Below are 26,133 nucleotides of genomic sequence, written 5' to 3'. Positions count from 1 at the left end.
TCAAGCTTAAAAATTCATACTCATTGACCCAGCAATTCTACAACTATGAACTTAAGAAGAAAATGCTTTAAGGAATTTATGTTCAAGGATGTTTTTTATAGAATTAAATTAATAAAAAGGATTAGAAAAACCAACCACTGAAAATGGGAAACTAATGGAATATATTATGATATAACTATACAATACTGTATAACCTTTAAAAAGAAACTGTCACCAGAGGTTGGAGAAAAAAGGGGGTGGAGATGTAGGGAAGAGAGTCGAGGAACTTTCCAGTCCTCTTACAGCCTTTATACTTTTTTTTTTTTAAAGATTTTATTTATTTATTTGAGAGAAAGAGAGAGATCAGAGATGGAGACGAAAAGGAAGAGAGGGAGAAGCAGATTTGCTGCTGAGCAGGGAGCCAGACGTGGGCATTCGCGCAATCCCAGGACCCCAAGATCACGACCTGAGCTGAAGGCAGATGCTTAACCGACTGAGACACCCAGGGGATCCCTACTTTTTTTTTTTCTTTTTTTTTGCCTTTATACTTTTTAAACCTCCCGGGCAAACTATTAAAGGGTAGGTAGATTATGGCTACAACTATATGAAATTGTGGGTAAATCTATTTCAAAAAATATTTTAATATTATGGATATATCATTGTTTCAACTGAAAAAGATAAGGCAATTTTTCTAAGCCTAAATGCCCAGTTTGCTTCTTTTGAAATCCAGATTTTAAGTAAAGGAATAAAGAATAAAATTGAATACACAGCTGTTTGCTTCTAGGAATACACACAGGCGGAAATAAACAGAGGGAGGCTAATGTCTGTGAGATTGGACTAACTACTTCATTCCCAGCTGTGTTTTAATTTGTATTACTAAACAGTAACAAACCCTTTTTATGATCATCAGAAGGAGAATTTCCATTTGTGCCCAGCAAAAGTTAAAGGTACGCTAGAAAATAGTTGGAATGTTAGATTCAGTAATTTATTGTCTGGTCTGTGTTCTAAGTTGTACAACATCAGTTGAATTATTCAGTTGTTAATTCTAATTTAATGCCATTTAAAATCAGAGATGCTTGCCCACTTACAAGTGGCTTAAAATATAAGAAAAATGGGCAGATAAAAACCATACCCGATTTGTTGTAGTAAGATAATTAGGTCAATAATAAAGAAAACCAGTATAGACTGAGGTCAGTTTATGCCACTGGGTCATAACTGAAAATAGTCCTATTTCTTACCCTTCAAAAACTACGCAAGATTTCTAGTACACCCATAGAAACCAGGGAGGCAGGGCTATGTTCAGATGGAGGTAAGGCAATACTTTGGCAGATGAATTATATTATAGCTACTTTACACTCTAGTTTCGAGTTTCTTCTCTTCTAAATAGAGAACTGTAAAGTCAATGAAAGCCCAGAACCTGTAAGAAAGAAGGGGGGCATTCGAAAATGTACTAAAAAAGAGACTATTTTTCAAACTATCAATTTTTAAAGCCATCAGCATAAGATGACTACCTTTGCACAGGACACTGGTTCTAAGAAAATAAATGAATTTCCTATCATGGAACACTACAACAAAAACTAAGGATGTACTGTATGGTGACTAACATAATAAAAAATTATTATTTTTTTTTAAAGATTTTTTATTTATTTATTTGACAGAGAGAGAGACAGCCAGTGAGAGAGGGAGCACAAGCAGGGGGAGTGGGAGAGGAAGAAGCAGGCTCATAGCAGAGGAGCCTGATGGGGGGCTCGATCCCATAACGCCGGGATCACGCCCTGAGCTGAAGGCAGACGCTTAACGACTGAGCCACCCAGGCGCCCCTAAAAAATTATTATTAAAAAAAAAAAGAAAATACATGAATTTCCAGCCTAATTTTATGCAACTGATTTTCTAAAATTTAATTATAAACTTGATCCTAGGTTTATGGCGATAGTTGTATTATTTGAAATGGGTGGAAGGTTTTTTTTAAAAAAGCTGATCGTAACAGATACAATATTGGTTCTATAAAATGACTAATTCCATAGCTGAGTACCACTCCAATCTTCTATTGCCTCTTTTCTGAATTGGTGAATTTTGACTGTAGATGAAAATTTTACCATAAAGCTCAACTGCTAAAAGATCTTTTCCGGTGAGATACACACCCACAACTGCAACCTACCCCAAGTTTGAAACCCAGCTCTGCCAGTTCTCTAAGGCTTAGGTTCCTCATTTGTAAAGAGATGAAATGCTTACATAGTGACAGGTACATAAAATGCTCAACGACTGGTGGGAGGGTCCATATGGTGTATGCAGTAAATGATAATGCATTTAAATAGTGAGCAGAATGCCTGGAACATAGTTCTGTGTTCCACAAACAGCAGACATTACATAAAACAAGCACACAAAAACTTAAAATAACAGGTACAAATGCAAGTAGTTTCTAATTCAAATAACTGTTTTCTCAAAATCTTAAAAAAAAAAAACATACAAAAGCTCTACTATTATCACTCAATTTGTTACCCCTCGCATCTAGCATTATATCTAGCAAATAGCAGGTATCAGGTAAGTATTATTACATTACTAATGACTACCAAAATCAGTTCTGAAGTTCTGAGGATAACTAGTGTATAGACCTTGCCTATTCCATCTTTGCATCCCACTGCCTGGCAGATTATGTAACATAAAAAATTCAGTTAATTTCATCTTTTCTCATTCAATTAAAAAATAAATTTATTTAGGGGCGCCTGGGTGGCACAGCGGTTAAGCGCCTGCCTTCCGCTCAGGGCGTGATCCCGGCGTTATGGGATCGAGCCCCACGTGAGGCTCTTCTGCTGTGAGCCTGCTTCTTCCTCTCCCACTCCCCCTGCTTGTGTTCCCTCTCTCGCTGGCTGTGTCTATCTCTGTTAAATAAATAAATAAAATCTTTTAAAAAAATAAATAAATAAATAAATAAATAAATTTATTTAAATTTTTCAAACTTTCGATTTGTAATTTTAAACTCAGTGCAAAGGGTTTTGTGTTTGGACTACAAAATACATAAGGGTAAAGGCCAGGTCTGTCTGGTTCATTATTATATTCCCAATAGACAGTCAACATTTAACATATATTAAGGGCTCAGATGTTTGAATAAATGCATGAATTTTTTCATGTCCTATAGAAAGAGGGAAACAAAACCATAATTCCTAAGCAGAGTTCATACCAAATAAATGTCTGAGACAACTATAATGAAAAAATTAGTGCTGGGAAGCTGTATTTTAATAAAAAGTCTTGGCGTGGTATACCTCAATTACATCTCAATAAAGCTAGGAAAAAGGAAAGGACAAGTCCTGGAAATAACAAGTATAATAAGCTGATCATCACAGTAAGGGGCCAACAGCAAACAGTGTTACCATGTTGGATGCCGGAAACATTTACTCGAAATGGAATACTGAAGTTTTGTGTGCTTTCTTACCAGAACTAAAACATAAAAATTCAGTGTCATATGCAGTGTCACCACTACACCTGAGAAACTCTACCCTACCAACTTTCTACAGTAAAAAATCAACTTTCTACACCGCTCTACAAAAATTTCCAATTACTTCCTCTTCTGTTTCACAGAAGTTGTAATGACTGGCTTGGTTCTATTCCCTAAAGGAAAAAAAAAACAAAACAAAAACAAAGCAAGGAAATGGAACCATCTAACCTTTTTGATTCCTCTGCCAATTAAAGATCCCACTCCAAGGGAAGCCCCTGCAATACTCACTTTGTGAGACAGTAACTGATATAGGAAATTTCAAAGAGCAAGACTGTAAACTGGAAGCTACTTTCTAATACAAATAATTGTCTCAGAAAGCAAACAAAAATAACATGTACAATGATAAAAATTACCTTCTCTGTACACCTGGGTCTACCTGTATAAACTGACAGAGAACAGGACCAGTCATTCAGTGCACACTTTTCAGGAGTGTCTCTGAAGATAAACAAGATCTTCAATCAGAAATGAGTTATTTCCAGAGAGCCACGCGAGTTGTTTCAGGGGTTATTAGGACATTTAGGTCAGTAAGGTATTATGCTCAGTTCCACAGAAGCCAGAAATCGCCACTTTTCTTTCCCACGTGTTTGATACACCGTGAAGATTATGAAAAAATAATTCTCTCTCATAGTCTTGTCACCCAAGTGGAGGCCTTTGCAATCTTGAGCGCAGAGTAAAACAAATTCTAGATAAAGATTAATAATATTATATGCCCAAGATCACAATTCACATCATTACATGGTTATTTTCTTCTGAGGAAGAAAACATATTCCATTCAATTCTAGGTAAGTCACATTTAAAGTCCTGATACAGGAGATTCTAAAGCTTATTAAAAAATCTACGGGTACCCAAACTACTCCAGATCAGGAAAAGACTAACAGAGCACTACACATATAGGACCTGAAGAAAGATCAAGGTTTTGGGACTTACTAGGAAAGACTTGTTTTGCTTTCTTCCATTTCCAGCAAGGGCTCTTTTACTAGATAAAGTTGCAGGGATGGAGGTGGGGAGGACAGAGGGAGAGGGAGCAAGAGAATCTTAACCAGGCTCCACACCCAGGGCAGAGCCCCATGAGGGGCTCCATCTCACAACCCTGAGATCAGGACCTAAGCTAAAATCACAAGTCAGACGCTTAACGGACTGAACCACCCAGGTGCCCCAAAAGTGTTTTTATTTAATCTCATGACTAAAACAAGTTTGGGATTGTCTCGATTTCCTTCTTGCCAGGTGAAACAGCTGATAATAGAAAAACACACCTCAGAGCTTGTGAAGTCTTCCCAGTATGTGACAATGAACTTTCAGATAAGGGACTACGAGTTCATACATGCATCTTTAAATCATCTGTTTAAAGACAGGCAACTGAAGGAAATGGTCAGTGCCACTCTATTTGATCTGCACACCCTAGTAGAATTCCTTCCTTCTTTTCTGACTCTTCCTTACTGTTTCTCATCCCCTTGCTTCATTTTCCTCCCTATGCCTCAGCCACGCCTCTATGAACCCAGAGGTTTAGCTCAATACTGACACAGCAAGAAAGAGGTTTCTCACTCTTAGCTGGCATTAACTTAACATCAGGAGATAATGCTGGGGCATCTGAACTCCTCAGGGCAAAGCCTCTCATTTCTCTGTACTCACAAGGTACAGACCTTAATCCAGACGGCACTAGGTATTGGCTGAATTCTTGATTAAAAAATGACATTTTAAGTCACCAGAAAGCCAATATAAATATCAGACTATTAATAAGAGATTCTAGTTTTTAAGTTTAACATTCTGCTTCCATCGATGAATACAAACAACAAAAAAGCAAAAAGCATTTAACCAGCATATTTAACTATGCCAACTACACAAAAGAACAGTCAGTAATCTTCCTTAGAACTACTTCTTCCAAAATTATTAAGACCTTTTATCAGGCATTTCTTCTAATAACTTCTTACTGAATCTGTAGTACATACTGAAATTTATGTCTTTTATAAGTCAACTACTAAGGTGAAATTTATTATCTACTGTTACCTAAATATTTGAGGTCTATACAATGTAAAAAATTATATAGCTTATCTTCTTAAAAGACAATAAAGCAAGAGAAGAAAGTATAAAACAGCGAGGCATAAGTAATTTTAAATATACCAATGATCACAAGAAATAGAACCTGACTAAATTTCTAGATGAAAAAAATTTTTCAAACTAGATAAAAATCTACTATATGCTATTTAAAAGAGATATGTAGAAGATAAACGGATATACAAAGTGGTTTTTTTTAACAGTAAAGAGTAGAAAAAGTTATATTAGGCAAGTACTAAATAAAAGAAGGCTGGCATGATATATTAAAATCAGACAAAACAGGCATGGCCCTGAGTATAAATGGAGGTGAAGGATCCCTTCTAACAATAAAAGGTTGAGTTCATTCTGATGACACGTTCTGTACTTAATAAAATATATCAATTCTACACTTAACTACCTACATCTAACATAATTTCAAAAATTAAAAAAAAATGACAAAACTTCACAGAGAAAACGAAAAGTCATCACAACAGTCAAAAATTATAACACCACCAAAAGAATTTATACCAAAAAATTATAACAACCCCTTTCTCAATAATTGATTCCAATCTCATGAAAGCTCTCTCAGAACATAAAAAAATAGAAATCCTTCCAATTCACTTTCTGGGGCAAGAATAACTTTGATGTCAAAGGCAGACAATGATGGCACAAGAGAAGGAAATTATAGGGCAATTTCACTTACTATCATAAATGGTAATGTCCTAAACAAAATACCAACAAATCCAACAGAGCAATGTGTAAAATAGAAAGTGTACTGTGACCAAGTTGGGTTTATTCCAAGAATGTAAGGTTGGTTTACCATTAACAAGTGTGCTAACACAATTCATGGTAATTCCCTGAGTTAGCAAATTAAAAAAGTCATTTCAATCGATGCAGAAAAAATATTCAATAAAATTCAACACTTACTCAATAATGAAAGTTCTTACCAAACTAGGAATAGCAGAGAATTTTCTTAACCTGAAAGGGATACCTTCCAAAACCTTCATTAAATATTCTTTTAAAAAAACTTATTTGAGAGAGATGAGTACACGCATGCACACAAGTGGGGGAGGGGCAGAGGGAGAGAATCTCAAGCAGACTGGATCTCACAACCCTAAGATCATGACCTGAGCCGAAATCACGAGTCAGATGCTTAACGGATTAAGTCACCCAGGTGCCCCTAAATATCATTCTTAATGGTAAAGTTAGAAGCATTTATTTTTAAGTCAAAGCCGTAGTTGCTTCTATTTATCACCGTACTGGAAGTACCAGCCAGCAATACAAATATAAGGACTAAAATGGAAAAGGATATAAAGGACTGAAAGAGGAAAAAAAATCCCTATCATAACCTACTAAAATTAAGAATTATGTTCATCAAAAGAACCCTTAAAGAAAGTGAAGGCAAATTACAAACTTGGAGAGCAGATTTGTAAAAGGTTACTATGTATCACTACTAAACAAACATAAAAATTCTAAAAGTCATAAGGAAAAAGATGCCAAGAAAAGCAGACAATATATAAACAGGCATGTCACAGAGGACGAAATACAAATACACAATGGACACAATACAAGATGCTAAATTCTACTAATCTGGGAAATCCAAAGAGCCACAATAAGAAAATATTTGACAACTACCATAGTGTCAAAAATGTAAAAGTTGGACAATATCAAGTGCTGACAAAGATATAAAGCAACAAGAACTCATATATTGCTAGAGGGAAATTAATAGTAAACCACTTTAAAAAACATATTCAATAAAGTTGAAATGCACATACCTTACGACCTCAGTGATAAATATATATTCTAGAGAAACTACTGAGAATGTACATGAGGAGACATACAACAATGTTCACATAATATCCATCAAATAGGAAACAAATGTCCACTAACATTAATGGTTAAATTGGAGTATAATCAAATAGTGAAATACTACAGTCATAAAAATAAACCACATCAACTTTGGATAAATCTCATCAAAAAACTGCGTTTAACAAAATTAAATCGGGGCACCTGGGTGGCTAAGTCAGCTAAGCACCCACTTCAGGCTCCCTGCTCAGTGAGGAGTGTTCTTCTCCCTCTGCTTCTACCCTTCCCCCTAGTCGTGCTCTCCCTTGCTCACTCTGTCAATAAATACATAAAATCATTAAAAAAAAAAATCAAATCACACAAAGATTAACTTTATCACTGTATAGTTTTAAAAAAAGCAGCAGGAGAAATTAAAACATGTATTGTATATGGACTCAGACATATGTGATAAAATTTAAGAAAACTAAGAGAATGTTATAAACACAAATTCAGGATGGTGGTTGTCTATGACGTGGGGGCACAGAAAACACAGGGATGAGATTGAGGAGGGGTAAGTAAGACGGGGCTACAAAGGTCCAAGACATGTTCTATATCCAACGCTGAGTATCATGCACAGGAGTATCATGTGAGTATCGTCTGACAAATGTATTAATTTGGTATGTATTAAATTTTTTGTAATGAAATAAAACACATACTCAAAAAAGGCTTAAAAATTCTTAGCATCAGATATAAGTAGCAGTAAAATAAGTACTAACTGATCCACAGTTTAGACTCTTGCTAATTGCACCAAACAAACTAGATGCACAGATAGTTAAATTATACAGATTTTAACCTGCCTTGTTCCTTTCAGTGGAACAAGTCTGACCAAAGGGTTAAAGGTAAGAAAGTAATTATTACTAATCATTCTTCATGTTACACAGTCCCTATTTATGAGCCTATAATCAAATTCCTTTCCTAAAATTATTTCCAGGTGGTTCCAGGAATTTGTAAAATCTTCCACTGCTGTCATTCCTACTCTGTTGTCTATTAGGTAACTTTGTGGTTTAAAGATTATGAAATTTTGTTCTGGTTCACCACACAATTTGAACTCTCAAAGTGACTAGCAGCAAAAAGAAGAGATTAAATATTTACATTTAAAACATCTACTTCTGCTAGTATCAATGCAAAAAACTTTATGACCAAAAAACAGACAATACTAATTTGAAAATCCTCATCTTTGGAATTTAGTACTTGATAAATGGTACTCCATAAATTAATTAAATCACTGTCCTTTAGTATTTGCATATATCATTAATATTTCACATTTTCAAATAGTTTACATTTGTAAAATGTCATTTCTCATTAAAAAAGATACTTAAGATATTCTGAAAAACCTACAATGAAAAGACTGAAGCTGTTAAATGAGTATTTGTGTGTTCAATATGCAAGCTCCTAAGAGTTCAAAATATGTCTACCTTTCCCAGAGGCAGAGGCCAGAAATTCCTGGGCTGACCATAACCCTTGGCCAAATGAATCATGGCCTTGGTCCATTAGTCCCAGGGTCACTTTTGTCTAAGGGTCTACTGAAACTAAATCCATCAAGCCCCTCGATGCCCAGGTTCGTACCATCCCTGTTCCCTTCTCAATCCATCCCCTGACCCAGCATTAGCCCAATAAGGCTTTGTTCTTTCTGTCCCCAACCTAGCCTGCACTCCACCTAAATAAATAAATATAAAATAAAATAAAATAACTTATGGAAGCGGTGCTCCCTAATTAGCAAACTTTCCTATGGCCTCAAACTTTTCTGAAAGCATTACCCCAATACCCTGGCTGTTAAAGATTCTCCCCTGAGGATGTCAGCTGTACTGATGCACAATCTCCAACAGCAGCTGTTTATTCCTACCCCTCAAGGTCCTTCAAACACCTAAGCCATTCATTCATGCCCATTCAGGCATATCTGAAATCACTACTTCAGTGATCACACTGCATCAACACAACCCCTAACCTTCCGACATACTTTCCCTCTGTGGATTCTCTGGTTTTGAGAGAGTTTCTATTCCAATCCATCAGATTCTTATTCCACCTCTTTCCTTCCCAGCCTGAAGTCCAACGGTATAACATTTCAACAAATTTTTCATACCCTAAACTCTCCTGCTCATCTGCCTTTCATTGAATTCATGAAAAAACTCTTTGTGGCTCCAAATGCTCATTTTCTCCGAGCTCCCACTGCCCATGAACCTCCTTCAAGATTGCATAAATACTTAATGAGTGTCTACAATGTACCAGAGACAGAGCATGTAACACTTTTATCACAAAATTTTTATTAAAACTGTTCAACAAATATTTACTGAGCATCTCCTGAGAAGATGTAGGCACTATTCTACGGTCTGAGAATTCAGTAGTGAACAGGTCAGAGGAGGCCCCTGCTCTTATGAAGCTTACACCCCAGTGGGGGGATGACAAACCACCAAATATATGGCATGAACAAGAACCTGAGCCGGTGCTATGTGCCACGAGGAAAATAAAACATGGTAATGGGACATCAAGTGCCTGGTCAATGGGTTTTAAGTGTGGGCAAGATAGGGGAGGTTTTCTGTTCTCAGAAACACACTGAAACCTATGTATCTTCTTCACCCCTAGCCCCCACAACAGAAGCACCAGGGCCCATTCTGAACCTTAAACAGACAAGCCCCAATGAGATTACCAAACCAACTAAACACATCATCAAAAGAAAAAAATAAATTACTCTACAGGAGCTAGGAACTAACAGACTGAATAAAGAAGAGAATCTCACACACACATGTAATTTTCTATATACTCACAGGAGTACATGATCAGCAGTGTGACCATGAACAAGTGTAATTCCTTATTTAAGACTGAGGAACCATAAACTTCAGCTAGGTTCAATAATTTTTCTGGCACATGTGCTATATGAATTACAAAAATGCTCTAATTCTCCACCTCCCACCCCCACCCACCTCCATATCCACAACCCTAGTTATGCGAGTTTCTAATTCTTCCCTCAAAAGATGGGAGTCCAGGGGCACCTGGGTAGCTCAGTCTGTTAAGCGTCCAGCGTTTGGTTTCCACTCAAGTCACGATCTCAGGATCTGGGGATCGAGTACCACCCCACCCCTCCTGCTGTGTCAGGCTCTGCATTCAGTGCGGAGTCCGCTTCCGATTTTCTCTCCCTCTCTCTCCTGCTCTGTCTCTCTCTCTCTCAAATAAATAAAAATCTTAAAAAAAAAAAATAAAAAGGGAATCTTGTTTCCCCACTCCTTGAATCTGAGCTTGGCTTTGTGACTTTCTTTGGCCAACAGAAAGCAGTGGAAGCGACATGTCCCAGTTCTGAGCCCAGGCCTCAAGAAACCTGGAACGCTCTGCTCGCTCACTGGGAACTCATCTTCACCACAAAGGCAAGCCTCGGCAAGCCTACTGGATGAGAGATCATGTGAAAGACAGCCCAGTCATTCCCACCATCCATGATTAAGGCCATCCCAGACCAGCCAAAATCAGCAAAATTTCCTACCTGACCCACAGCTAATCTTAGACAAGAGTAAACCCAACAGAAGCTAGATGAATTGCCCAGCCAACAGAGGGATATGTGCAAAAATAATAGTTATTGTTTTAAGCCACTGAATTTTTAGATGGTTTGTTATACAGCAATAACTGATACACAAGATTAATTAAACTTAACTATTCAACTCAGATAATCGATTACATCTCTCTTTTCATGTTTTTGAGGAATTGAAGCCAAAAATTGTGAAATATTTTAATTTTGGGGTTTTCTGCAATGAGGCTTTAAAAGCAGACCAGGCAGGAACAGTTATATACAGAAAGGATTCAGAACTCCATCAAAGGATTTTACTTCTCTGACCAATACTACTGCTTGTTTTCAATTTAGAGTTTATTTTGCAGCTCCACTGAGAAAGGAATAGCAGCTGAGCTGAAAATCATTCATATTAGGATAGTGGGGCTGACTTCATATTGTAAAAATCTGGATTATTAGGTAAATATTCAAAATGACCTGGGAGTCCTCTGTAAAAGGAAGAAACAAGTAGTTGATTTCTTTGTCCTTTTATCATTCTTTTCTGAAATATAGAAATTTCTCAGTATGAATAGTTTCTGCAAAACTTACCTATTTTTCCAAGTTCAGTAAGGATTTCATATTTTGTTTGCCTACTGTCTCTTACCTCCTCCAAGAGTTTTAAGTAACTAAGTTTTAGAAAATAGATATAATAAGTATACATTCTATCTGCCCCCCCCATTTCATCTGGGTAAGCATAAAAGGTTTAGTGACTTGAACTGGACCAGGCCTGTCCTGCTTTCTACCCTGTGGGGTTGTTCTGAGAATCAAGTGAGAGAGAGGGAGAGGAAAGTGTTCAGGAGGAAATGTGACCTCGCTTGGCTCACCGCCCACAGTTGTTAGTCCCAGCCTACTCCAGCCACTCCTGGTCATGGGCTTGGCCTGTGCCAGCCAGCAGTGCGTGCCTGAGAGAGCCTGTTTTCCAGCACCTTTGCAAAGCGTGAGTATTAATACATTTTAAATATTTTAAACCTAACATTTACACAGGTGTGGTCCCAATTTTTTTTATTCCTTTTTATTAATGACAAGAGTTTTAATTCTTTTACTTCTGCATCCTTCATCTGCACTTTTCTACGGATCATTTATTCTACAGCTAAATTCTTTTTTTAAAAAAAATTCATAAAATATATTTTTTAAAAACAGCAACATCTATATTCAAAATTCCCTTTTCATGGCCACTCCTGGGCATACTATATTATATACTGCCTTTAGCATTCTCTCCTTTTAACTCAGTTCTACTTGCCTATATGAGAGTCCCTAATGTTACAATGTCTTAAATTTTTCATCACCCTGGAGAATATATTCAAGCTAGGTCCTGCCTTTTTTTTCTCTGTAGCCCTGGACAATAGCTACTTTACTCTTCAAAGAAAGCCTTTTCTTAGTGCCACCAGGCATTTCACAAATAAACTGATTTCTAATTTCTAAATCACAGGGCTTTCTTAAGTACAAAACAACATTTTAAAAACCAAATACGTATATTATTAAATGTACACTATACCATCACTAACACTTTTTATTACACATAATATTAAGTGTTGGTAAGTTCCACCTTCAAGAGGTTTAAAATCTACATGGGATGAAGACTTAAAATGATGTTTCTCAACCACTATTAGTAAGTCATGCATCTTAAGTTCTTTCCCAGCATAAGTAACACTGAAACGTATTCTCTTTTTACCCAATGTCATGAACTCGCAAAACAAATACCCGTGTGAATTAAAATTTTAAAAATATATACCCATGTATTTCATACCTATACAATGTTTTACAGTTTTTCAAAGTTTATTTACATAAATTACCTCATAAATTCACAAGCCTATATTAACAGGTAAGACAAGAAGAAACTGGTATAAAACAGGATTAAGAAATTTTCTCAAATATGGCTAATAGAAGTAATAGAGCCAAGGTCTGGCCCATGGCTACCTTCTATTTCACTAGAGTACTCTGTGCCCATAGACTTACAAATTACATACACACTGTGGTCACAGAAAGATGAACATTCCTCTTGGTAACTCTAACTGGTTGATAAAGGGACAAACTCATATTGTGCTCTGAACTCATGGTTTTCTAGGTGGATGCACACTAGACTTCCACTGGGTTGTGGGAAACAATATTTAGCACCTCTATGTACATTAATTTTTAAATTATGGGAAGAAAAAATAAGCTTTACTAATATGTAAGGCACGAAGTGACAGCAATACATATATAATTTATAAATACACAATGGGGGTATATAACCAAGAACTTTTTACCTGTAGGAGTACACAACCAAAATACTTTGGAGATCTCTACTACTAACTGGCTCAGACATCAAAAATATAAATAAATACGACAGAACAGAAAAACAGAAAAAATACATGGAAGAGGCAATTTACAGAAGACACTCAAACTGGCAACAAAGAGAGGAAAAGATGCCAAGCATAGCCAAAACCAAGAACATAAAATTCAAATAAGATACCATTTTTGTCCATTAGATTAGCTAAAACATTAAGTCTGGTAATACCAAATCCTGGCAAGAATAAGAGAGAGGATAATCCCATACACTGCCTGGTGTGAGGATAAAATGGTAAAGATTTTCTGAAAGACAGGTGGACTAACTGTAAACCACGAAGAGTAAAGCCATTCACCTGGATGTGACTATCAAATGGCTCCAGTAGACGGCCCAACTCCAATTCCCAAAGGCTTGCAGGAATGGGATGCACTGGTACCTGGGGCTTTCTTTTTTTTTTTTTTTTTTAAGATTTTATTTATTTATTTGACAGGGAACACAAGCAGGGGGAGTGGGAGAGGAAGAAGCAGGCTCCTAGTGGAGGAGCCTGATGTGGGGCTCGAATCCCATAACGCCGGGATCACGCCCTGAGCCGAAGGCAGACGCTTAACCGCTGTGCCACCCAGGCGCCCCTGGGGCTTTCTGATTCATTTGCAGTTTTGCACAATGTGCCACTTTTTATCACTTTCCTATTTTTTCTGTGACTAAACGGACTTAGTGAAAAACAGTGGTTTTTCGTTAATCTTATAAGTACGCATTTTAATAGTTTCAACATTTAGACCTTACTTATGATGTACAGCAGGATTTCACTCTATCAAAAGCTAAAGTACACACATGGCTGAATCCAGCTATTCCACATTTAACAAACATTTTCTAAAAATATTTGCAAATAATCACAAAGTTTATGTAGGAGTATGTCCACAACACACTTGTAGAAATTAAGAAAAAATTAAAAACCTAAACGTCCAACAATAGGGGTATGGCGAAATAATCAAAGCATGTTTTGTAGCTAGTGAAAAAACGGTGCTGAATTATACCTACTAATATGAAAAGACCTAAGATATTTATTAAACAAAAAGTACATATAGTATAATCTCATTTTTAAGTACAATCTCAATTTTGCTTATATACCCACACATGAATGCAAAGAAAAGGAAGTACAGTATGGCGTGGGAGGGAAAAGTATAAAAGGAGACTCTGCACCTACTGTATCAGAGGAATAACATCTTCCTTTAAGTCTCCCTTAGAATGCAGACTGCTATAGTGCCTACTTGGAAATATTGCCCCTAAGAATTACTGTCCGAATCACATGAGTTCATTCAGAGGTCAAGTTGACAACTCAGTCAAGCACTTAAAATCCCCCCACACAAACACACATGCAAACGCATACACAGGTGAGACATCTATCTGTCTATTTATCTACCTATCACTGATATCTTATACTACACCAACTGTATTGTCAATATGAAACCAGGATGAACAAAAGCTTAAGACTTAATTTACTCAAGTACTCAAATGTCTTTAAACTATTCGGCCTTACACGCAAGCTCATGAATTGCTTTCTTTTTTTTAGGTTTATAGCTTTATGATATAAATTCACAGACATTAAAAGACGGTAATTACAACCAGTATACCCAACTCCTCATCTAAGCCCTTACAAACATCACTAGCTTAGCACAATATGCCTTCCTACTGATCCAGGAGTTGGTCTCCAAATTCTTCTGAAAACAGGGCTTCAAACTGCTGCTGCTAATCAGAGTGCGACCCTAGTTTTAAGTTATTTACCATCCCTGGTAATCTATTACATCAATGGTCTGCAATGACCACACCTACTGGTATTCACAGGCTTGTACAGTCCGCTCCCACTTTTGATTTTGGTCTTGGTTTGTAACTTGCTTTGATCAACAGGACATGAGCAAGCATGATGTAGCAAAGGTTTTATAAGTGCTTGTGCACTAGGGCTTGTCCTCTTGAAATGTTCCCCCTTAGAAGCCAGCTGCCATGGGGCGCCTCAGTGGTTTAGACGGTTAAGGGTCCGACTCTTGATTTTGGCTCGGGTCATGATCTCAGGGTTGTGCGATCAAGCCCTAAAACAGGCTTCGTGATGAGCAAGCTCTCTCTCCCTCTGTCCCTCCCCCCAGCTCATGCACACACTCACGCGCTCTTGCTCTCTCTCAAAAAAATAATAAAATAAAATAAAATAAAATAAAATAAAATAAAATAAAATAAAACAAAACAAAAGCCAGCTGCCATGTTATAAAGAAACTTTAGATAAACCACTAAGTGATGAGAGGCCATGAGGAAAGAGACACTGAATATTCCAGCCACAACCTAATTACAGCTGAATGTGTCTACATGTGTGATCTCAGTTACACCACAAAGAACAGAAGAACGGTATAGCTAAGCCCCATCAACCCAAACAAAGGGGAGGAAACTATAAATCGTTGTTTTAAGCTGCTAAGATTTGGGGTAGTTGGTTATGTAGCAAAAGATAACTAGAAAACTAATCCCTGTTCTAAACCATCTGCATCACTAACAACAATCCATGTAGATTCTCTATCAGTTACCTTCAAATTTCATCTGTCCAAACAAGAATGCTAACTGCAGGTAATGCAGAAATGGGGGCACTTTCATACACTCTCATATACTGGAGGAGAGAACAAAAATGTGTACAAATCTTCTAGAGAGCAACTTGGCAAAATTTTAAGGTACTGAACCTTTTAAAAAGGTCACATCCTTTCCCAGTAACTCCAAGTCTGAAAAATAGACATGCATATAAGAATGTTAGTAACATTTTTCTCACAGCAAAAAGTAGGAAAAAACATAGCCATCCAAAAATAGAGAAGTGATTAAACAATTCTTTGTCCACACGACAGAACACCTTAGTTAATAAAGAATTTTCTAATGAATACATAACATGGGCATACACAATATAACTAATGGAAACAGTATTCAACACAGTATTAGCAGTAAGACCCCCTGCCAAAATATGTGCATACAAAAAATACTGAAATATTAATAGAAATTCTCTAGGCACAACAGGACTGGGTGATTTTTCCTCAATCTCCTTTGCTCACGATGGCCTACCGGTAAGCTTGGTTTTTATTGTTTCTTCTTCAGAATTCAACACTTCAACTCCACTCTCCCAGGTCTAGGCCTGAGCCATCCTGCTTACCTCTCCAATTACTCCTGCTGAAAGATAGGGCAAAGCTTCCTTGATGATCACTGATACTATCACTTCTTGGAATTCTGCAGATGCTCAGGTTCACCATCTTCCTGGCTCTAGGCACGCTGCACTCTTTGTAAGGGAGGAGCAGCAGACCTCTGATCTTGTAGTCTTTCACACCCTGCTTTCCTATGGTGAATTGGCCCTTTCTCTCTAATCACATGGTTTCTGGAAGGCTTGCCAATAGTAATTTTGGCTGCAGCCAAGGACAGAAAATTACTGAAGACCAGAGGGCCAGTCTTTGCTCCAGCAATGGGCAGGTGATTTAAGGTGGTCAAAGTCCTGCCCAAGATTTTTTTTTAATATTTGGGAATAGAGAAGAAACCTTACCTTTGGGTTAAAAAACTAAAAGGGTATTTGGGGCGCCTGGGTGGCTCAGTCGGTTAAGCACTGCCTTCAGCTGAGGTCATGATCTCAGGGTCCTAGGATCGAGCCCCACATCGGGCTACCTGCTCGGTGGGAAGCCTGCTTCTCCCCCTCCCTCTCCCCCTCCCCCTGCTTGTGCTCTCTTGCTCTGTCAAAAAAATAAATAAAATCTTAAAAAAAAAACACCAAAAACTAAAAGGGTATAGTTTGGGGTTGAGGCATAACTTTTCTGGTCAATGGTAGGAAGCTTTCTAAAGTGAAAAATGGTAAGAGCTTTAAAGAATTCATTAGTATCACTCCTGGAATTAATGTGGAAAATAGTTTGCTTTTGCTTATACTATTGGCTTTGGCTCACTGACATTTGCAACAATAAGAATCCTGACTGGATGACAAGTGAGAAGCAGGAAAATGCCCTGAAATGTCCAGGTTTGGGTAAAGACCTGCTTTTTTTTTTTTTTTTTTTACAATCTATAATAGGTCTTCATTTCAAACATCTAATTGTCTATTATGTGCCGGATGTGGGAAACATAAAAATTATTATGACTTCAAAGAGTTGGGTGCTTCTGAAGTTACTGGCCACTTCAGAGAATAATTCCCAAATAGCTGAGAGGCTACTCCTTAGTGGCCAAGGAGTTCTTCAACTGGCTCTAAAGCTTCTATCATCTGTACCTCATAAGGACTACTTTCTAGGTCTCTCAGGCTTCTATGGGATCCACTGATGTCTGTATATCAAAGATTTGATCTACATTCATTTTACTCATATTAGTATAACAGTATGGACATCAAGATCTCCTTTGTTCTCTAGAAGTCACATTGGCCTGAACTGTGAAAAGTTTCTAAATGGAAATGCCATGGCCAATGGCAAGATCTAGATTTCAGCTGCCTTCCAAGAGGCATCTCAGGTCCTTACATTACTTTGGCTTTGTCATGGATCAGGTCTACAATCAGGCCTCTAAGGAGATCCTTTCTGTTTCACAAAGAATCACATAAACCAAACTCACAGAAGATTTACTAATTCATATTGGGATAAATGTCACATAGAGAAAATATCTAAATTTCACAAGGAGGCAAATTACAAGGTTTCTGAATAACATGGAATTGACTGTCATCATCAAAGTTCAATCAAGAAATATTTATTGAGGAACTAATATGAGAAAAGCTTAGGCCAAGGGACTAAAAATATAGCAATGAAGAAGACTGCTTTTCATGAAGCTTACCTACCATACAGCGTGTGAGCAAACAGGTATTAAATAAGCATAGCCTTGATTCTAACACGTACTTTTTAAATATACTCTTTCTGAAATAAGGATGGAGACGTTTATTTAATATGGTCATGGCGTTCTCTTTTCCCCCTGAAAAGCTGCTATTAAATCAATGGTAACTGGTAATCACTGGCAGCTTAAAAGAAACGTGGTAATTATATAATTCAATATCTAATCATAATCTTGCTAAAAGTTAAGAAGGAAAAATATAAGGAGAGAAACTGACAGGGACCAGAACTTACTCTGGAAGGGCTCTGTTAGCTCTCCAAAATCTCCTCATAACACAGTAGTCAGAGTGACCCTTTCAAAGGGTGAAGTGGATTCATGTGCCTCCTCTGCTCAGATCTGCAGTGGCACTCTATTTCCCTAAGTAACAGCCAATTACACCAACCAATGAGATCCCCAAACAGTACACCCTCTTAACTTCTCTGATTTGAACTCCTTTCTTCCCACACTTATTCCTCATCATTCCTCTCCTGATACACCATACCCAGCTCTATTTTTCTTACAGCGTTTGCATATTATTACATACTATAAAAAGTACTTATTTACTAAGGCTTACTTTGATGTTCTGCCCCCCACCCCATCCCATTCCACAGAAGGATAGTTTTCTGGTCTATATTTTGAGTGAGATATCTTAATCACTAAGGCACATTTAGAAGTTCAAAACCTGTCAAAGAGAATCGGAAGAAAGAATATATCCGTGAACAAGTGATTGGAAGACCTGGACACTGGGATCCAAAATAATCATCAAAACCAGTTGGTGAGGCCCTGCTTTCTATTATTTACTGGAGGGTAACTTCCTCCTGCAGTTTTTCTCCTTTTACTCAACTTCCAAACCACACCAATCCCACCCCAAGTCTTCAGATATAGCAAAACTTTCACTCAGGTTATGGTCCAGTCTCAAGCCCAAGATGCTATTTATTCTTCATTTTTCGGATGATTTTGTACTGCTTTGTTCTGATCCACTCTGGGAATTTCACTACTGAACTTTCAGAGGCAGGCTTATTCCTCATGTTTGCGAGAAAGTCCTCTTCCAGTAACTCTCATATTGGGCCAAGTCCACTCAATATATCTGGTCAAAGCATGATGCATACTTCACAGAGTTTATCACAGTCTACGATAATGTACTTGTGATTATTTTATTATGGTCTCTCCCACAAAATAACGGTATGCTCCTTAAGAGCAAGGTCCATGTCTGTCTTTCAAAGCCTACAGCACCTGGCACACAGAAAATACCCTATAAGTATTTGTTGAATGAATAATTGTATGGATCAATACAACATTTCTGGCCTGCGTGTATATACGTATATAGTCTAGTCAACTAGGTAGCTGAGATAGGATTTTTTGGGGAGAGTGAGTTGTGTTTCTTGTTTGGGAAGGAGAAACAGAAGATATTGTTGGGAGTCCTTTGGAAAGGCCGATTTTAGCCACCTAGAATGCTACGGCCTCTCAACCAGCTCAAAGACCAACTCATGATCAACACTTCCACCTAGAGCTTCTCCCTGCCCCCCACCCACTCCCTTATTCTGGTCAAGGGTACCAATCACTCTTATAGCCTCTTAGACACAAAGGCTTTGAGTAGCTTTTGACCTCTTTCTCTGTCAACCTCCTAGCTTAGCAAGACTCCTAAAGCCTGTTAACTCCTCTTTAATATCATTGATCAATGGCCTCCTTCCTTTCCGTTCCTGCTACTACCAACGTGGTACAGGCAACTAACTCTCAGATTATTATAGCAAAAGATCCAGAACTGGTCTCCTTCATTCCAGGTGTGCCCTTTCTAATCCATCCTGCATATGTTAAAATCTCCTTAAACCCTTCACTTTACACTATTAATGCTATACCAAAAAAAATCTGCCATGGCAAGCTAGAAAATAAGAATCTCAGCCTGACATTTGAAGGCCAGACACAATATAGCTCCAAACAGTATCCTAGCATTTTCTATGTTAACGTCACTCACCAGCACGGTAGTTCTCACTAGTCATCACACACATTATACACGTTCCCACCTCCATGAATTTATCCTACCAGTCATTTATATCAACCCATCAGAATTCCATCTACACCTTTAAGTCTAGCTCAACTCCCACATCTTCCTTCAATTCTTTCCCAGACCGCCTGGTTTAATTTGCCTCTTCCTCCTGGGCTTTCTTATGACACCATCTGACAGACAACTAAGATTATTTTTTTTACACTATTAACTCCAATTAACACATACCCATATATACATGTAACTTGTCACATTTAACCCCAACTTACACCTCTTATGGAAAAGTAAAAAGGTCACAGGAGAGGTGCATTCTTCAACAAATGGATGAATTTTCCTAGACAGATAAAGGTGGCTATACAGGGATGTTTATATCTGGCTAGTCTCCAGGGCCTCCAACTCTCACTCTTCTAACCAATTTTATATTTTTCTACTCCTCATTTTTCCCCTTCCTAAACATATACGAGAGCTTTGAGAATAAGAAAAACTAAAGAGGTCTACCACACTAAAGTGAAAAACATTTAAGAAATCCAAAAAGTGTTCTCAAAATGCAAAATGAGTTGTGGGGAAGCCTCTCAGTCCCAATTAACTCCTTCAAAGACCAGAAGCCAACATCATCATCATCATTGACACCACTTATTTAGAGACTGACTGGATGCTATACATTAAGCTACACACAGAAACCACAAAGAGACACTAAGCAGGCCTGGTCCTGGCATTGGTCCTGGGGCTAAAAAGGCAAAGGAATTCCACGATAAAATCCACTAAGATTGGAAGTCCCAGCTTCCCAATCTTGAAACTCTAAATGCAATTCATCATTGAAACTTTCCTCATCTGTCACAGAACACTCTATTTTTCCTTTAAGAAGATACTATTTTAAAATTACATGTTTGTTCCATTTTTTGTTTTGTCTATTTCTACTACTAGAGTATAGATAGACTCCAGGAAGGCAGAGTCTCCCCATTGTATTGCAAGCACCTGGAACAGTGCCCATCATTTACTAAGTACTCCTGAGAAATTGTAAATGAATGACCAAATTCTAAGACCCTGTTAATATAATACTAGTCACAAGATTTTTAGGGGGTTAAACAACCTTTTATTTGTAGGTTGGCCTACTAATCTAAGCACCATACTTGCTTCTATGAAATGATACCTGTAGTCCCAGACAACCCACTTATGGAAAAATACATATTAGAGGGCCTCTTTTTACTGCCCAGTATTTTTAGGTATAGAGGGGCTTTAGCGCAGAAATCTTAATTTGAATGCTAGTGACCAGTAGTGAGGCTATATGACCTAAAATAGGCCCTTAACCTCTTTAAGCTTCAGTTTCATCATCTGAAAAAAAAAAAAGGAAAAAGGAAAAAGAGAACAATAAAAGGCCACTGTGAAGATTAAATTCTTCTAAAGCCATGCTAAAGGACCTAGTACTAAATAAGTCCATGTTTCCCCCACCATCTCCCTCTATTAACAAACTGCCTGTTTTTTCCTATATTACATTCTCCTTGAAGGTTGAAACCATAGTTCATAGTTGTGTTGTACCTAATGAATTAGCATAAACTGCTTCACACACATAAGAATCACATATTATAGTCTAAAACTGTTACGAATATAAAAAAGAAATATAACATCCATGAATTGTTCTGAAGCATTATATTGCTATACTCAATTATAATATTACAGTATTAATGTACCCAACAATTTTAAATATCAAATATATAGTAATATATTCTAAGATTCTTGGTGGCAGTTATGTTACATTCCCTATCTCTGCTCATAGTTCAAACTAGGATAATCTATGAAGAAACACATTTTTTTTTCTCACTTGCAACCTTAAATGGCTATGTCAAACTAGAATTCCCTTCCCTGCAGGTTGGTTTGAAATTCCAAGCACACATTAGATCCAGCTATCGCAGATACTAAAATGAAACTTCATTAGTCAAAAATCAAACACTGCTCTATTTGCATATCTAAGAAAAAGTTCAATTTTCAGAACTTAAAATTTTAAGCCAAGAAAAAAAGCAATATGAAAATATAACCTGACAAAATTTACATACTACTTTATTACCCTGCAAAGACTTTTTTTGATTCCCAATTCTGCGGCATAAGACAATGACCTTTAAATAATCAGAACAAAATTTCGCACTGTTCAGAGAGCATTGTTTTAAGATTTACTTGGCACTTTAAGTTAACCATCTTAAAGCTTTGAAGCACAAAGGAATAGTCAATGACACATCCATTTTAAGCTACCATGACCTGTCATTACAGAGTCATTAAGCAGTAATTTCAAGGAGTAAGCAGAAAGCTTTATAACTTTCATATATTAAGATTATCGTCTGTACTTCATAAGCTAAGTTATTTGGATATTTAAAGCTATACTTCATAAATTATAAAATTCACTGATAATTTTCTGCATTCTTCCTAAAGATAAATAACATGAATTAACTGTTAAAAAGCAATATGGAAACCCAAAAGCAATATGGAAACCCAATAATCAAATTGAAACACTGTATATATGTGTTTTTATACATACACGTGATAATTTCTAAGCTGGCTAGCTTAAGGTATACAGAAAAAATACTCAGAAAAAAATTATTTATCTTTATGATAAATAATTTCCAAATATTAACATTTTTTTGGACAAATTGATTTAAAGTAAAATACATTCTCCATATTATATATTCTTTTACCTAACTGTAAACTTTTATTAAAGAAACAATTTCAAAAATTACATAAAGTAAACTGATTATCCAATTCAAATCTATACAATTCTTAACTCTGATCAGGTCCTTTGCTGACATTAGCACTATTAACTCTTTTAATGCAGCTCTCCGGGGAAGGTATGTTACGTATGTTACAAAGCACAAAATGAAGCAACAGAAAGCAAGCACACACAACTCTGGCACTACACACTTCACACTCATCTGTGGTTATCTACAAAGTTTAAAATAGTTGGCATGATAAGAAACCTAAGGAGCTTTCCATATTTCCCACATCATGTCTTCTTGGCTCTTGAGTTCATAATTTTGCAGACTATTACAAATTCTCAAAATATTATAAAATCCAGAGAAATTTAAAAATGGGATGGAATTCAGAAGTTGCCATTTCCAGCCAGCCTAATTTAAAGGCATGAAGACTGAGCTCCATGGTCTTTAAGAAAGTCAAGATACAACCCAGCTGTTATGACTTACCCCCACTCCAATCCTCTTTTACCTTACCACCCTCACCCCCACAGATGCAATGGTCATTACTAAAGTATTATCCAAAAATAAATTCTTTTTGGTAGTGTGCCATTTTGAACAACCACCAACATTTGTTCAGAAGAGAAATAATCTGAGAGTTAAATGTACCTTTGGGAACAAAAGTAGAAACTCAAGTTCTTTAGGTCTTTCTTCTTGCCAAGGGAAGCTCCCAGGAACACCAGATTAGGAATAGCAGGAGGGACAACAGGAGGAGGGTCTTTTATTGATCTTACTATCTGCCCTCTTCCCATGAGAACAAAACCCATCCTGTTCACTATATCACATCCTTTCTTATAATTTGATCAATAACCTCCTTTCTTCATCTAAGAAAGAACCAACAATGAGAAACACATCCACCAACATTAATCACATCCTACTTCAGACTCCTATCCTTTTCTTCTCTGAACACTCTAAATATAGTTCATGTTCCTGCTGTTTCTCATCTTGCTGTCTTTGCAGCCTATAAGTTCCAAAGACATGTTTCTGTTGTCTTATTATGTGGTGTGACAATGGAAATAGTAATTCTTCTGACTACTTCCATGACTAAAATGAGATTCAGACATGATAATATATGTGAAAACACTTGGTAAATTGCAACGTTTTAAGTTGAAAGTGTCCCTATTATATGAGAATGATAAAGCATCTCTAACTGTTCATGTACAAGTTAGCGAAAAATTTCTAGGAAATTACGGCCTACATTAGCGACTTAACTAACCTTAAAATAAATTAGTCTGATACATCCACAAAAAAAAAGTAGTAGCACCTAACATTCAGCAAATCATGTATTTGTCAGTGATCATTTTAACTTCAAAGAAGTTTAATAAGTGATATATTTCTATAACATGCTTAATTTCAGAACAAATTACTTTCATAATATAAATTACTACTACTTTCAGACACAATTATTGGTGCCTAATATCACATGATTAAAACCCAGTAATTTAAAAATGTCATCAGAATTAAAGTAAAATTATTATAGCCTTCTTAATATTGTCCTCATTTTCCTGAGGAACTTACTTTGGCATGACACTCAAAGAAGATTTTAATTTGTTTAAGTCAACATCAAAGAAAATCTAATCAAAATGGCTAGTAGAACAAAAGAAAATTCAATCTTTCTAACAGCTCAGTTCTGAAATAAAACATTTTCAGCCCACACAGAATAACATTTTGTACTATTGAATAAATGCTCATCTAAGAATATACACATTCACAGGAATTAAAATATTACTGAGAATTATAGTGTTACTCTTATTCTTTTAAGATTAACTAGGCTTAATGTAAAGTAAAACTATACTGGATAAAAATAAAACTCTACTGAAAAAAACTTTCTTCAGAAATATCAATACTACACTCAAAAAAAAAAAAAGCATCCCTTTTCATGGCAATACAGACTCACTTTAATACAGGATGAAAATAGCCACTAGGAAAATACTTGGTGACTCTGCACTTTACTTATGCCTTTATTTTTTAGGCCACCTAATACTGTACAGCACAATCTCCAAATAAAAGATATAACTGAAAAATATCCAGAGAAGAACCACATCAAGAAATCCTCCATGCCTGGATCTTACTTCTGCCGTCTCTATTTCTATATCCAAATGCAATCATTCCTAATAACTATAAATATCCCTTGACATTTTACATAAGTATCATTCTGAAAAATTTTGAAACCATACACATAATTATAATTTAATGGAATTATGGTGTGATCTTAAAAATATCACTTAGTAAAATACCTTATTGGGCCCAATGAAATAAAGGTGACTTTAGCTAGGTATCTGTTATCATTAATAAACTATTGACATCTCAACCAAATCTTGTATTTAAGCATTCTCGTTCTAGCTTCAGTTCCTTAAAATTAAAAAAAATTTAAAACAAGCTTTTAAGTAAATAGTTTCTAATTTAAAACGAAGATAAAACCACTTTTATTTTCGCCTTGGGAGGTAAAAAAATTTCCTACCTACTGTTGACCTCAAGCACTGTATTTGTCTCCAAGTACTACCAAGTGAACACGGAATAGAAATTAGTTCAATGTTCTATACAATTAAAAGTCAGGACTGACTGGTCATCTCTCCTTTGTAAGCTCTAGTGAAAGCCTTTTATTCAATCACAAACAACCATAAAACATTTGTATTTTAAAGACTTAGATATATTTAAATAAACTAAGGTAAATTGCAATGCTCCAACAGATGTTTGTGAAATAATTACTATTTATTTGTTTGTTTTTACTTTCAGCCTTGTCATTGTTCATCCAACTGTAACCTAGCTTCGCATCACTTTTGCTTCTTATTAACAGCTCTAGTCAAAATACACATGAACAGAATTTACTTTAAAAGAAAAAAAAATATGGTAACATGCTAAAGACAAAATACTATAATGCTCTATCACCCAGGACCAAAAATGTAATTGTGGCCAGCAATGATCTAATTTCCAAATTCATGAATGTCCAGGCAAATAACATAAGAAAACTATGAGTGTCATCCTTCCTCTCAAAATTACAAGACTATATTAAGGATAAAGTCAATATTATATGATGGACCTTAAAAAATTATGATTATATCTAGAGATCAACTATTCAACTGAAAATTACAACATTCAAATTACCAAGGAAAAAAATCATAATTAAAAAACTCACTTTATATAGTATCTTGCACCTTCAAAAGTATATGCTTCTTCCCAGCCGGTAGGCAAATCTAAAAAGCATACATTTCACAATTAGTATTACTTCAGTGGGATAGCAAAATAAGTTTCAATCCATTTTAATTATCTATTCATTTTCATGGTCAGCTACTATTTATTAAGTAAATTTCTAAAAAAAAATGTTGGACTGGTAACAAAACTCGTAGTCAACAAAATATCATTTTTGGGAAAATGGCGATTCAAATTTAAAGCCACCAGAAAAGAATGAACAAT

The 26,133-nt window shown here is 36.3% G+C and overlaps 1 protein-coding gene across 5 annotated transcripts in view; it reads right to left on the bottom strand.

Annotated features, from left to right (window-relative positions):
* The window catches only part of PLEKHA5 (pleckstrin homology domain containing A5), a 239,568-nt gene extending 213,655 nt beyond the window's left edge, over positions 1-25,913 (bottom strand). For all 5 annotated transcript variants that reach the window (XM_034644717.1, XM_034644712.1, XM_034644715.1 and 2 more), the window contains exon 1: positions 25,856-25,913. The gene's annotated coding sequence lies outside the window, so the exon portion shown is untranslated. The remainder of the gene's footprint in view (positions 1-25,855) is intronic.
* Positions 25,914-26,133: the final 220 nt, after the last annotated feature.

This window comes from Ailuropoda melanoleuca, chromosome 16, assembly GCF_002007445.2.
Source record: "Ailuropoda melanoleuca isolate Jingjing chromosome 16, ASM200744v2, whole genome shotgun sequence".
In the NCBI taxonomy this organism is placed as follows: domain Eukaryota; kingdom Metazoa; phylum Chordata; class Mammalia; order Carnivora; family Ursidae; genus Ailuropoda; species Ailuropoda melanoleuca.
Note: the sequence above shows the minus strand (reverse complement) of the source record. Positions and strands in the feature narration are given on the sequence as shown.